Source organism: Rousettus aegyptiacus, unplaced genomic scaffold, assembly GCF_014176215.1.
Source record: "Rousettus aegyptiacus isolate mRouAeg1 unplaced genomic scaffold, mRouAeg1.p scaffold_m13_p_3, whole genome shotgun sequence".
Taxonomy (NCBI): Eukaryota; Metazoa; Chordata; class Mammalia; order Chiroptera; family Pteropodidae; genus Rousettus; species Rousettus aegyptiacus.
Window position 1 is genome coordinate 62,447,507 of NW_023416306.1, and position 13,672 is coordinate 62,461,178.

The 13,672-nt window shown below is 34.6% G+C and overlaps 1 pseudogene; it reads right to left on the reverse strand.

Annotated features, from left to right (window-relative positions):
- Window positions 1–2,751: 2,751 nt before the first annotated feature.
- Window positions 2,752–9,136, reverse strand: LOC107506754 (annotated as a pseudogene).
- Window positions 9,137–13,672: the final 4,536 nt, after the last annotated feature.

Sequence of the window (13,672 nt, forward strand, 5' to 3'; positions counted from 1 at the left end):
AGAAAGAAGAATTCAAAAAAATGAAGATAGTTTAAGAAGCCTCTGGGACAACTTTAAGTGTAAAGACATTTGCATCATAGAGCTACCCAAAGGAGATGGAAGAGAGCAAGGAACTGAAAACCTATTTGAAGAAATAATGACAGAAAACTTCCCTAATCTGGTGAAGAAAATAGAAATACAACTCTGGGAAGCTCAGAGAGTCCCAAAGAAGATGAACCCAGAGAGGCCCACACCAAAACACATCATAATTAAAATGCCAAAGGTAAAGTACAAAGAGAGAATCTTAAAAGCAGCAAGAGAAAAGCAGTTAGTTACCTACAAGAGAGTACCCATAAGGTCGGCAGCTAATATCTCAAAAGAAACTTTGCATGACAGAAGGGCTTGGCATAAAATATTCAAAGTGATGAAAATCCAGGACTTCCAACCAAGATTACTTTATCCAGCAAAGCTATCATTTAGCATTAAAGAACAGATAAAGATCTTCATAAACAAGGAAAAATTAAAGGAGTTCATCACCACCAAGCCAATGTTACAAGAAATGTTAGAAGGACTTCTTTAAGAAAAAGAAAAAATACATATAAAAAATCTAAATACAGAATGGCAAATAACTACATGTCTATAAATAAGTACTTCAGGTGCAAAAGAAATAAATGCTCCAATCAAAAGATAGGTAGCTGAACAGATAAGAAAACAAGATCCTTATATATGCTGGCGACAAGAGACTCACTTCCAATTAAAAGGCACATGCAGACTAAAAGTAATGGGATGGAAAAAAATATTTCGTAATGGACCTAGAAGGTATTGTGCTGAGTGGAGTAAGTCAGCTAGAGGAAGATAAATGCCATATGACTGCACATATATGTGGAATCTAAAGAACAAAACCAGCCAACAAACAGAAACAAACTCATAGATACAGAGAATATTTTGAGAGTTACCACATGGCAGGGGGCTGGAGGTCAGTGAAAAAGGGGATAGAGGAAAGGGTTTGCAAATGTGTAGTTATAAAATAGTCACGGAGATATAAAGTATAGCATAAGGAATATAGCCAATAATATTGTAATAACTACGGTGTCAGAGGGGCACTAGATTTATTGGGATGATCATTTTATGAGTTATATAGCTGTCTAATCACTATGTTGTACAGCAGAAACTAATATATTTTCTTGTATGCAAACTATAACTGAAAAATAAAAATATTATTTAAAAATAAATATGAACATATAATATTTGTTTATTTTATAATAAAATTAACCACTATATGAATAGATACTGAAATTTTCAATAAAATATAAATCTCAAAAGTGACAGATGTACGTGAAAAGTGAAAATTGCAATAGTTTTTAAAAGGTTTTGGGGAGAAGATTAATTCAACTATATATACAATCATTTCAAAATAGGCTCGGTCGTCTTCTGTATATTCTTTGAGTGCAAATGAGGAAGGATGATTTCATAATTGCCTGTTTCTTTCTGTATCATTGAGTGGGGCCTGTTGTATTAAATGACTTCAATTACGGGCTATTTCACCAGGTGGATACAAGGACAGTGTAATATTTAGAGTATGGCTGCCAATGAGCATGGGTGAGTCATGCTTAGGCTTGCTGCAAAATGATGATTCCCAGTTTATATGGACAAATTAGCTTGATATATATAACCTAAGATTGTACAAAAAATCTCTAGGGCCAATCTTTAACCAGCATCTAAAATGTCCTCTACTGATAATATAACGTGTTGAATTAGAAAGAAATGCTCCTAGAAAAAAAAGAAATGGAAAATAAAAATAAAGTTACCAGCAGAAGAAGAAAGCCCTTTCCAGCTGCTCACAGAGCTGCCATCTATCCCAAGGGCGCTCTGGGTTTTTCTTCGTACTTTTTATCAAAATTGCTTCTCTACTGCTCTTACTTCATGAACCCGGGCACTGTGTGAGTCAGTACCTTTTTGCCAGTAATGCCTACAGGCCTTGGTAATTGTGAAACAGCATAAACAAACAATCCCAACTCATGAAAAAGAAAAGAAAATATTAGACATCAGAGCCAGGATGAAGCAGAGAAAAAATTTCAGGGCAGAGAGTTATCTGATAATATATGAGATATTTTGGTCATCATTGCAGCTAATTAATAAGGATTGTTTTTGTTTTGTTTTTTTTGCTCTAAAGGATAATTTTATTTGAACCTATTAATTTTTTTCACTCAAAATTACAAAGATAAAGCAACATAAAATATGTTGAAGACTAGCAAAGGGAAGCTAGTCTTCAAGAATTTGTGTCTTCAAGTTTTTACTGCTGTAACAATCCTTTCAAGCCTGGAGCTACTCAAAGATGAATCATGAATACAAGAAGAAAACCTTTATTTCAACAGTTTTGGTGGTATGTGTGCTACAGCAAAGGCTGGTTATAGCAAATAGTTTCATTTCTAACTTGCAATGATATATAAATTATATATTATTAAGGAATGATTAATTTCTGATAAAATGCAGATTTAATCCAACATTATGCCAATTTTTTACATTTATTATAGACTGTATTTTAGTACTAAAGTTTAAATTTTCATCACCAAAAGATAAGAATAACAGCTACTACTAAGATAATAAGCTGTGAAATTCATTCCCCAGTATTGTTTTAAAAATATACCCCTAGATAGGTAAGAGAAGATCTGACTTTATCCAAATGTATTATTTAACTAGAATTCTGCAGTCATCATCTACTGTTGGCTTTATTGTAAGTTCTTTTCTTATTTTACCCCAACCAATTAAATGTCAGTGTTTCTCAATTTTTCAGTTAAGGGCAATTTTTTCTACTTCTGTGTACACAGGATTAGTCAAAAAGATTTTGCCAAATCAGCCTCGACTACACTAATTCCTCCTGTCGACAGAAATCCTATGCTTATCATTAGCACTTCATTCTTAGACAATTTTTGCACCTTTGCTACTATCTTGCCTTCTTCAATATATATACCTGGAAGCCATTTAAGCAGGAAATAGGGAATTTCCAATTCTGTGAAGTTCTCAGGTAAAGCTCCAACTGCACCAAGTACCTGCCGCATCAGTCTGTCAGTCCAACACAAAGCGAGGTTAGCTTTTGTTCCTGTTCTCAAAAGACCTCCTGGAGCAGCGTATCTAAGATCATTATGTTCTGCAAACGGTGGTACAGTTTTGGAAGATTGGTTTACACATGAGTTTTCTTTAACTATCTTTGGAAATGATACCAGATCTGACTTCTATCTCCTAGCCCACTTTTAACACTCCTCTTAGAATATTACCACCAGCTATACCTCTCTTAAAGTCATCAACTTCACGGTCAGGTTTGTTGACATCAAAGAATCTAATAACAACAGTAAGTCAGGGTTCTAAAGTAAAGTTTCTTGGGGGGCACTGGAATTTTCTTTACCATGTATTCATAGACAACTTCAATATTATATTTCAGCTAAGCAGAAATTGGAAAAATAGGAGCTCCTGCTACTGTACCTTGTACAAATGCAAGGATCTGTTCATACCATCCTTTAGCCTGGCCTTTTTTTTTTTTTACCAAATCAATTTTATTTTGTAGAATCAGTTTCATGATTTCTATAGCAGCCAAGTGTTCCGAAGTCTAAAGCTGAGGACAAGATTACCAGCTAACACAGAAAGAGCTGTACCCATCTCTGCTGCACTGTTCAACATAGTAGCCATCAAAATATCATAGCCAGGACAGTCGACAAAGGAGATATGCCTGACTAATTTGAGGTTCCCTTTGGTCCCTGGAACGTTTGTAGGAAACTCATCGAGTGTACTATTTCCACAGAATCTATAACATTCTGGCTGAGGACAACCTTGGGTCATCAAGTTTATAAATCTTAGCATTAGCATATCCAAGCTTGATTGTAACATTTCTTTCTAGTTCATTTTCTAATCTAACAGTGTGAACTTCAGAAATAACTTTTACAACTGTGGATTTCCCAAGAGCTACATGACTGATTATAACTATATTAATCGTGGCTCATTTGCTGATAACTTGATGTCAAAGTAGAGTCACTCCAGTCTCGCCCTTGCCATCTTGTCCAGAAGAAGGGTTGATTTTTAATATTGTATTTTCAGCAGATAATTCTCTCAACCCATTAGGGTCAACATTGTTCAGAAATTATAATTTTGGGAAGGAAGATTTAAAACTGCTTAGGGCTAATGTCATGAGATTTTGATCTTATTATTCTTCAGTGATTAGAAGGCAATAAATTAAAGCCAACATACCTTGGAAAAAAAGCTATTGGTGTATAGAAATGCAACTTATTTATAAATATTAATTTTATACTCTGCTATGTTACTGAATTTACTTATCAGTTCTAATAATTTTTTGGTAGACTCTCTAGAGTTCTCTCTGTATAGTATCATGTCATCTGCAAATAATGACAGTTTTCCTTCTTCCTAATTTAGATGCTTTTAATTTCTTTTTCTTGTCTGACTACTGTGGCTAGGACTTCCTCTCCACCTTCTTCTCTTATTCTGGGTATTTATTCAGGTCTGTTATCCAGCTGACCACACTCTCTTTACAGCAGGTGTTCATCTGCTATTTAACCCTTCCAATGATTCTTATTTCTAATAACTATATTTTTTATTTCCATTATTCTCTTTTACTAAAGTACACTTAAAAACATATATTTTTACTTTTTATTATGTTTTCATATCCTTTGTCATCTTCTACTTATTTGACAATTTGAGCTGATGTCTCTTTTATCTCAAGTTTTTACGAACGTAACCAGGCTATCTTCTCATCTGCTGATATTTGTTCATGGAAAATTTTGCCTTTTAAGTTTTGTGTTTTGGAATATGAGTTCATTTTAAGTGTGGCTTTATCCATGAAAATCCCACGTAGCTTAGGTTTTAGTTGAATCCTCCCAGAGCATTTTGCTTCTATTTCCTTCTTTCAGGCCTCACAAGAATATCACCATTTACAATTGCATCAAAAAATAAATAAAATACTTAGGAATAAATTTAATCAAAGATGTAAAAGATTTATAATAAAAAACTATAAGACACTGAAGAAGATAAGAATAAATGGAAGCATATACCGTGCTCACAAATAGGAAGAATTAACATCGTTAAAATGTCCATACTATGCGAAGCAATCAGTGCAATCGCTATCAACATACCAACAGCATTTTTCACAGAACACAAACAAATAATCCTAAAAATTGTATGGAATCATAAAAAACCCCAAATAGCCATAGAAAGAAGAACAAAGTTGAAGGTATCACACTACCTGATATCAAACTATACTACAAGGCTATAGTAATCAAAACAGTATGGAACTCACATAAAAACAGACATATAGATCAATGGGACAGAATTGAGAGTCCAGAAATAGACCTATGCCTATATGGCCAATTAATTTATGACAAAAAAAGAAACCCTATACAGCAGAATAAAGATAGTCTATTCAATAAATGATGTTGGGAAAACTGAACGGATATATGAAAATAATGAAACTAGACCACCTACTTACACTATATACAATAGTAAACTTAAAATGGATTAAAGACTTAAATGTAAGACTGTAAACCATAAATCTCCTAGAAGAAAACGTAAGCACTAAACTCTTTGACATTGCTCTTAGTAATATTTTTTTCTGATATGTTGCCTCAGGCAAGGAAAACAAAAGGAAAAATAAACAAACGAGACTGCATCAAACTAGAAGTTTATTGCACAGCAAAGGAAACCATCGACAAAATGGAAAGACAACCTGCCAATCAGAAGAAGATATTCACCAATAATATTATCTAATAAGGGGTTAATACCCAAAATTTATAAAGAACTTACACAACTTAACACTAAAAAAAATTCATCCAATTAAAAAATGGGCAGAGGACCTAAATAAGCATTTATCCAAAGAGGACATACAGATGGCCAATAGACAAATGCAAAGATACTCAATGTCACTAAACATTAGAAAAATGCAAATGAAAACCAAATGAGATATCACCTCACATCTGTCAGAATGGCTATCATCAATAAATCAACAAATAACAAGTATTGGTGAGGATGAGGAGAAAAGGAAACCCTTGTGCATTGTTGGTGAGATTACAAATTGGTATAGCCATTATAAAAAGCAGTATGGCATCTCTTAAAAAAAACTAAAAATATAACTACCTTATGACCCAGCAATTCCACTTCTGGGTATTTATTTGAAGACATTCAAAACACTAATTCAAAAAGATATATGCACCCGTATGTTAATTGCAGCATTACTCAGTAACCAAGATATGGAAGCAACCTAAGCGCCCATCAAAAGATGATTAGATAAAGAAGTGGTATATCTATATGATAGAATATTACTCGACCACAAAAAGTGATGAAATGTTACCATTTGTGACAACATGGGTGGACCTGGAAGGTATTATGCTAAGTGAAATACGTCAGACAGAAAAGGACAAATACTATATGATCTCACATATATGTGGAATCTAAAGAACAAAATAAATAAACAGACAAAACAGAAACAGACTCATAGATGCAGGGAACAAGCTGATAGTTGCCAGATGGGAAGGTTTGGGCACATGGTGAAAAAGGTGAAGGGATTAATAAGTACAAATTGCTAGTTACAAAACAGTCATGGGGATGTGAAGTACAGCATAGGGAATATAGTCAATGATATGGTAATAACTATGTATAGTCCCAGTGTGTACTAGCCTAGTCAGGGAAATCACTTAGAACATTATATAAATGTCTAACCACTAGGCTGTACATCTGAAACTAATACAAAATAATACCGAATGTCAACTGTAATTGAAAAATTTTTTAAAGAAGGAAAATGATAAAGGAAAATTTCCAGGTATAAAATAAATAAGTCATGGGAATGTAATATATAGCATAGTGAATATAGGCAATAAGATTGTGATAGCATCGTACGGTGTCAAATGGTTGCTGGATTTATCATGGTGATCACTTCTTTAGGTATATAAATGCTGAATAACTATGATGCACACCTGAAACAAATATAATATTGTATGTTACCTATATATTTTAATAAAAAATAGTTTTTTAAAAGTGAGGGGGTGGGAAAGAGAGAGAGAGAAGAATATGCGAGAGATGTTAAATGAAATGGTATAAAAGAGGAGTAACATAAAAACTAATAGAAGTACCAGGTGGAACGAACAGAGAGAATAACAGAATGGAGGATTGAGAGGCAATGTTTGAGGAAAATACGAAGGCCGAAACATTTACCAAAATTGTGGAGACACTGAAATACTTAAATTCAGGAGACAAAAGTTCCAGGCTGGAGAAATTAAATTCATCCCTAAACTAATGGTGGTAAAACTGCAGAATTCCAGATAAAGTAAAATTCTTAACAGTAACTAATGAAAGTAAAATTCTTAACAGTAACTAATGATAAAAGATTACCTACTAAAGAACATTTATCAGTACAACAGCAGATGTCATCATCAGCAATAGAAGTTATGAATCAGGGGAAAGAATTACCAGAATATACAGTGAACTCTGCCCTATGTTTTAATAAACAAATTCCTTTAAGAAGAAAAAGAGAAGTTGATTCATCTCTTTTCCTGTCAACAAATGCTTGGTGGTAATTCAGTAAATTCACAGAATAGCCTGACAACTGAAGGCCAAACCCAGCAATTAAAACTAATGTTAAATCACAGGTATTTTCCACTAATTAAGAGCATGAAATTCTATGAAGGAATGTGGTTGAGTTAAGGGTGAAGTAGAGAGTTGGAAATGCTTATTGAAGAAACAATATGTGATATAACTAAGCACAATGACAGATGTTGGGGTCAGCTAATCTAGATTTTGGCTGTTTAGACAACAGAGACACATGGTGGTTAGCAGTGTTTAATTTACACTACGTTCTAATGCACTGACCTGTAAAGGCTGTCACATAATACTCTTAATGCTTAATAGTTTGTATATAATAAAGCAGAGCTATCAATGTATTTCAAAAGGTTTCATTAAATTTCAGGTAAATGATACTTTTTTTTTTTACTCCCAAAGAAATTCCTGTGCAAAAATATAAAAGATATATATATGTCACAAGAAAAGTATTTAAATTTCCTTTAATTTCGTCATCCAAACAAAACATTGATCAGCTTTTTAGAATATCTAAAGTATATTTTGTTTTATTATTTTTAATTAAGCTTTTCATTTTGAGATTCACAGGCAACTCTAGGAAAGAATACAGACAGATCATAGATATCCTTTATCTACCCAATGGTAATATCTTGAAAAACTATAGTAAAATATCACAGCCATTAATACAGTTAAATACAAAACATTTTTTTTCACTACAAGAATCCTTCATATTGCCTTTTATGAAGATTAACTCTGAGAATTCTCAAGTTCTATACTGAACAACAAAACCATAATAGAGTATCCCACTATGTCATGAATTTAACTCTATTGTGGATCATTTTCATTCTCTTGTACTCTCTCTTAACACTTGACATTTCTATTATTCCTCAACATCAGTAGTATAAATGATTCCTTCTATATTTGTAAATAACTGATCAGTCCTACCTTCATCCTTACAAGGGGGAGAACGGAGTAAGTCAGACAGAGAATGACTAAAGAACAAAATAACAACAACGAAAAACCCAGAAACACTCATATAGATATGGAGAACATTTTGAGGGTCACCAGATGGGGGTTGGGGGGGTCATTGAAAAAGGGAAAAAAGATTAAGAAGTACAAATAGGTGGTTACAAATAGTCATGGAGATACAAAATATAGCATAAAGAATATAGTCAATGATATTATAATAAATATGTATGTGGGCAGAGAGACACTAGATTTATTGGGGTGATCACTTTGTGAGTTATATAGATCTTTAATCACTATGCTGTACACCTGAAACTAATATAATATTGTATCCCAATTATAATTGAAAAATAAAAAAATTATTAAAAAATACTATGTTGTAAGAATAAAAATAATGTTCATTTAACGCTGTCCACGTGCCAGACAGTACGCTATTTATTTAATAAGCAAGCATTAAATATTTTGGTTCTCGCAACACATTTGTGAGGCAGATACCATCAAATTCCACATTTCACAGATGAGGAAACTGATGCTCGAGATGTTAAGTTATTCATCCAAGTCACTCACAGTTAACAGTGGCATAACCAGGATCAGATCCATATGGTCTGTCTCTAAATTCCATGCTCTTTATGCTGTTTACCCTTTACATGACAGTGATGTCTTCTGCAGTGTTACATTGTACGAGAGAACTGTAAACCTCCTGGCCTGACTCAAAAAAGGGACATGATCAACAACTTTTAAGTATTAGAAAATGGGATTTGTTTCTTTTATTCATTCATTTGTTATGTAGCAGTCACTTGTATTCTCTTCATAAAGAGTCTAATTGAAAGAAAATGTTCTTTATATATTTGAAAGGAAGCCTATCATTTATTTATCAAAAATATGCTTAAAATGCCTACTTTGTGCCAGGCATTGCTACAAGTACTTACAGCAATTGCCAAAACAGACAAGAGATTCCTGCCTTTCAAAAGTTTGCATTTTAGCATTAAGGAATAAAAATAAACAATAGCTAAAATATATAAGAAACAAGTAAATTTTACAGTGTGTTTGAAAGTCGAGGTACTAGGAGGAAAAGAAAAACTAGTGTAGTATAAGGAGAGTCAGCAGAGGAATGCACATGTTGTAAGCAACATTAAACAGGTTGGTCAGCATAAGAAAATGACACATAGTGATGAGATAATTAGTCTTTGGTGAAGAGGATTCCAGGTAGAGAGAACAGTTCTAAGACCTTAAGTTGGGAGAGTGCCTGGCTTGTCTGAAGAATGGCAAGGAGGCTACTGTGGCTAAAGCAAAATATTCCAGTGAAAAATAGTAGTAGATGAGGTAAAAGAGACATTATAGTCATGAAAGTCACTGAAAGATTTGGGGATTTTTTCCTAAGAGATGGTGGTGTCTCTGTTTGTTTTCAATAACAGCTTTAATGTGATATAATTCACATACCATGAAGTTCACACTTCTGAAGTATACCAGTCAGTGGTTTACAATATATTCAGAGTGGTGCTACCATCATCATGATCTAACTCCAGAATATTTTCATCACCTCCAGAAGAATCCCTGTATCTTAGTAGTTGCTCCTTACTTCTCACTTCCCCTAGGCCCTGGAAACTACAATTTTACTTTCTGTCTCTATGGAATTGGCTATTCTAGATATTGCAAATAAAAATAATTATACAATATGTGGCCTTTTGTAGACATAAGTTTTTCTGCTTGGCCTTATGTTTGAAGGTTCATCCACAACGTAGCACGTGTCAGTATTCTGTTATTTTTTAGGTTGAATGATACCACATTTTGTGTATCAACTTGTCATTTGGCTATCCAAATGTATGTGGGGGTGTTGCTTAACCGCGCCCTCTTCAGGCACACCACCTCTTAACTCATCAAAAGCTTACAAACTCATAAGCCCTCTGAATCTCACTGTTTAGGGGGTTACATGGCAGTTTCATTGCATAGACATGATCGATGAAATCATTGGCCATTGGTGACTGAACTCAATCTTCATCCCCCTCTCCTCCTCTGAGGTGGGGAGGGAGACTGACAGTTCCAATCCTCTTATCATGGCTTGATCTTCCTAGCGACTGGTCCCCAATTTGAAGCTATCTGGAAGACTTGACTATGACTCATTCATTAGCATACAAAAGACACTTCTATCATTCAGGAATTTCCTGGCAGCTCTGTGCCAGGAAAAAAAAGAATGTGTATGTGTGTGTGTGGGGAGGGGAGGGTGAGTTAGCAAAGATCAAATATATTTTTTATTATACCACAATACCATATAGTAATAATATTTGATTTTTTTAAGCCCTGCAAATATAATATGTACTAAAATTTTATATTAAATTAAAAATTATGCAGCTGCATTCTGATATGTTTCTATCTTCTATGTCTAGCATCTTAATCCACTTTTATGTCTGAAACCCCTGCACAACATCTGCCATCCGAGCTCCCATTGGGAAGATAACACCTATTAAAATGTGACAGTAGTTGCCCCAACTTTCCTAAAAAGTATCTAAGGCAAATGCTGCTAAAGACTATGACGAAGATTCTGGAGACCACAGGACTGTCAATAAAAGCCTTAAATAAGCCAAAAAAAAAAAAAGTCAATAAAATAATGGTCAAAATAGACACAAGCAGGGAATAGGATTCAAAAAGAAACCAAATTTCATTTAGGAAGAAATTATAACACAAAACTCAGAGCCCTCTTAGGCCTAAACTTCATGTACATATTAAATATCGGATGGCTTGGTGGATTATATTTGTCAAAGGTTATTTGTATTTTAAAAAGGAATTAACTTCTAAAACAATGCAATGCTTTAATTCACAATAAATATTTGCCGAGCACCTACTTTGGGGATATGATGGTAAGCAAAACAGAAACTTTTGCTGGGGTCATGGAGTTTAGAGACTAGAGGTAAAGCCAAATATTAATCAAATGACACTAACATTTGTGCAATTGCAAACTGAGGTAAATATGTGCTCCAAAAAGAAGGAAAATCATTCTGGGAGAGTTTATATCAAAGACCCTGATCAAAGAAGTATCCTTAAGGAAACAAACATTAAATTGAGATCCGAAGGATGAGTTAGGTTGAGTGGTCTGAGTCTTAAAAAGGATTTTTACCAGAGGGTTAGTATATTAGCTTGCTAGGGCTTCCATAACAAAGTATCATGAACTGTGTGGCTTAAACAACAGATACTTATTGTCTCACAATTCTGAAGGCTAGGAGTCTGAGATCAAGGTGTCAATAAGATTATTTTTGAGAGTGGTGAGGGACAATCTGCTCCATGCCTCTCCTCTAGATTCTGGTTGTTTGCTGGAAATATCTTCGCTGTTCCTTGGCCTGTAGATCTCTGCAATCATCTTCATATGGCGTTCTCCCTGTGCACGTATCTGTATCTAAGTTTCCCCTTTGTATAAGGACACAAGTCATATTGAATCAATCATCTTAACTAATTATATTTGCAATGACCCTATTTCAAAATAAGGTCATATTTTGAGCTATTCGAGGCTAGGACTTCAACATATGTATTTTGGGGGCACACAGTTCAATCCATAACAGTTAGGGCAAAGACAATAGTAAATAAGGAGGGTCTCAAATTCACTTCCTGACTTTCAGATAGGTTGCTTATGAGAGGGAATAAAAGCTTCTACTTAGGAAACCTGCTGGAAATTCAGTGTCCTCCAGGGAGTGTCGGATAGCATTTATACCAAAGGGAGGCAGAAACTTAACTAAGAAGAAACTGAGGCCATAGGACACTGGCTGATTATGTAGTAGGTGTACCAGAAAGCACAGTAGAAAGTTTGGGAGGTGGGAGAGGTTTGGGTTAAGGACAAAGAAGTATAGTGCATTATGGGAATGAAGGGGAGGTAGGGGAAATTGATCAGGAGTACTTATATTGAGGTCTCTGCTAAAACCAGGCATGAGAAGCAGGGTGGTTTTAATCTCAGATGCCTTTTTAAGAAAAGTCAAAGCCCTAAACTACCCAGTCTAGAGCAATGTCAGGATCAATGGCCATAGTCTATGAACTTCTGAACAAAACTAGGATCAAATACTGGATCCACCAGTCACTAGATGTATGTGGTTGGGCCACCTATGGCACCTAAGCTTCAGCTTCCTCATTTATAAAGTGGGTAAAGTAAATAATAGTTGAGAAAGTTTCTGCAATCTCTGTATCACAATTGAAAGCCTGGAGGATTCTCATGCCCTCAGAAAATTGTGCAATCTCTCCAATTCTCTATTTCCTGATTTTAAATTTGGAATCGCAATGTCTTATGAGGAGTTGCAACAATTCATTGAGATATTGTTTCTGAAAATGTTTGATAAAATAGAAACGTAACACTAATTTTCTCTAGGTACATTAAAACAAGATTATGTTCTGTGATTGTATCTAAATGCACCATAGGAGAGTGCACCAGAAGACAGCCCTCACTCTGCCTGAGGAAAGCAGCCCCACTCTATTCTACTACTCTCCTCTTCATCAGTCTGAGCTAATCCTGTGTGCCAATTTATCTTTCTTAACCCACCTGGTCCTATTAAGAGATCATTCCTGTTAGTGTCCTCACCAGTTTTTGGGAAAGAAATCTTGTCCAAATTTTTTCTAATAGCCACAAAATTCACATCCCTATCCTCTTCGGCTTACTCTAAAAATGCACATCCAGTCAGAGCTCCGATTTTATTTACCAGAGATTCTGGATGTCTTAGACTGCTTTTCAAGAGCTTTTAGGTTTGGGGCTAGTCTCTGAAAAAATTTATCTCTGGTCCTAAACGTTTATGTTTATTATTATTATTATTATTATTATTATTATTATTATTATTCTTTAGGGTCTAGGGGGAAAAACATGAATTAGGCAGTGGAGTAAGTTGAATAGTGTATTTCAAAAAGATATATGTCCAAGTCCAAATCCCTAGTACCTATTGATGTGAGTTTATTTGGAAATAGGGTCTTTGCAGATGCAATTAAATTAAGGATCTCAGCATGAGATAATGCTGGCTTTAGAGTGGGCCCAATGACGGATGGACTTATAAGAGAAAAGAAGAGATTTGACAACACAGAGAGACTCAGAGGATAATGATGCCATGTGACGATGGAGTCAGAGATTGAAGTGATGCATTTATAAACCAAGGAATGTCAAAGATTCCGACAATCCTCTTCCCTAACCCCCTAC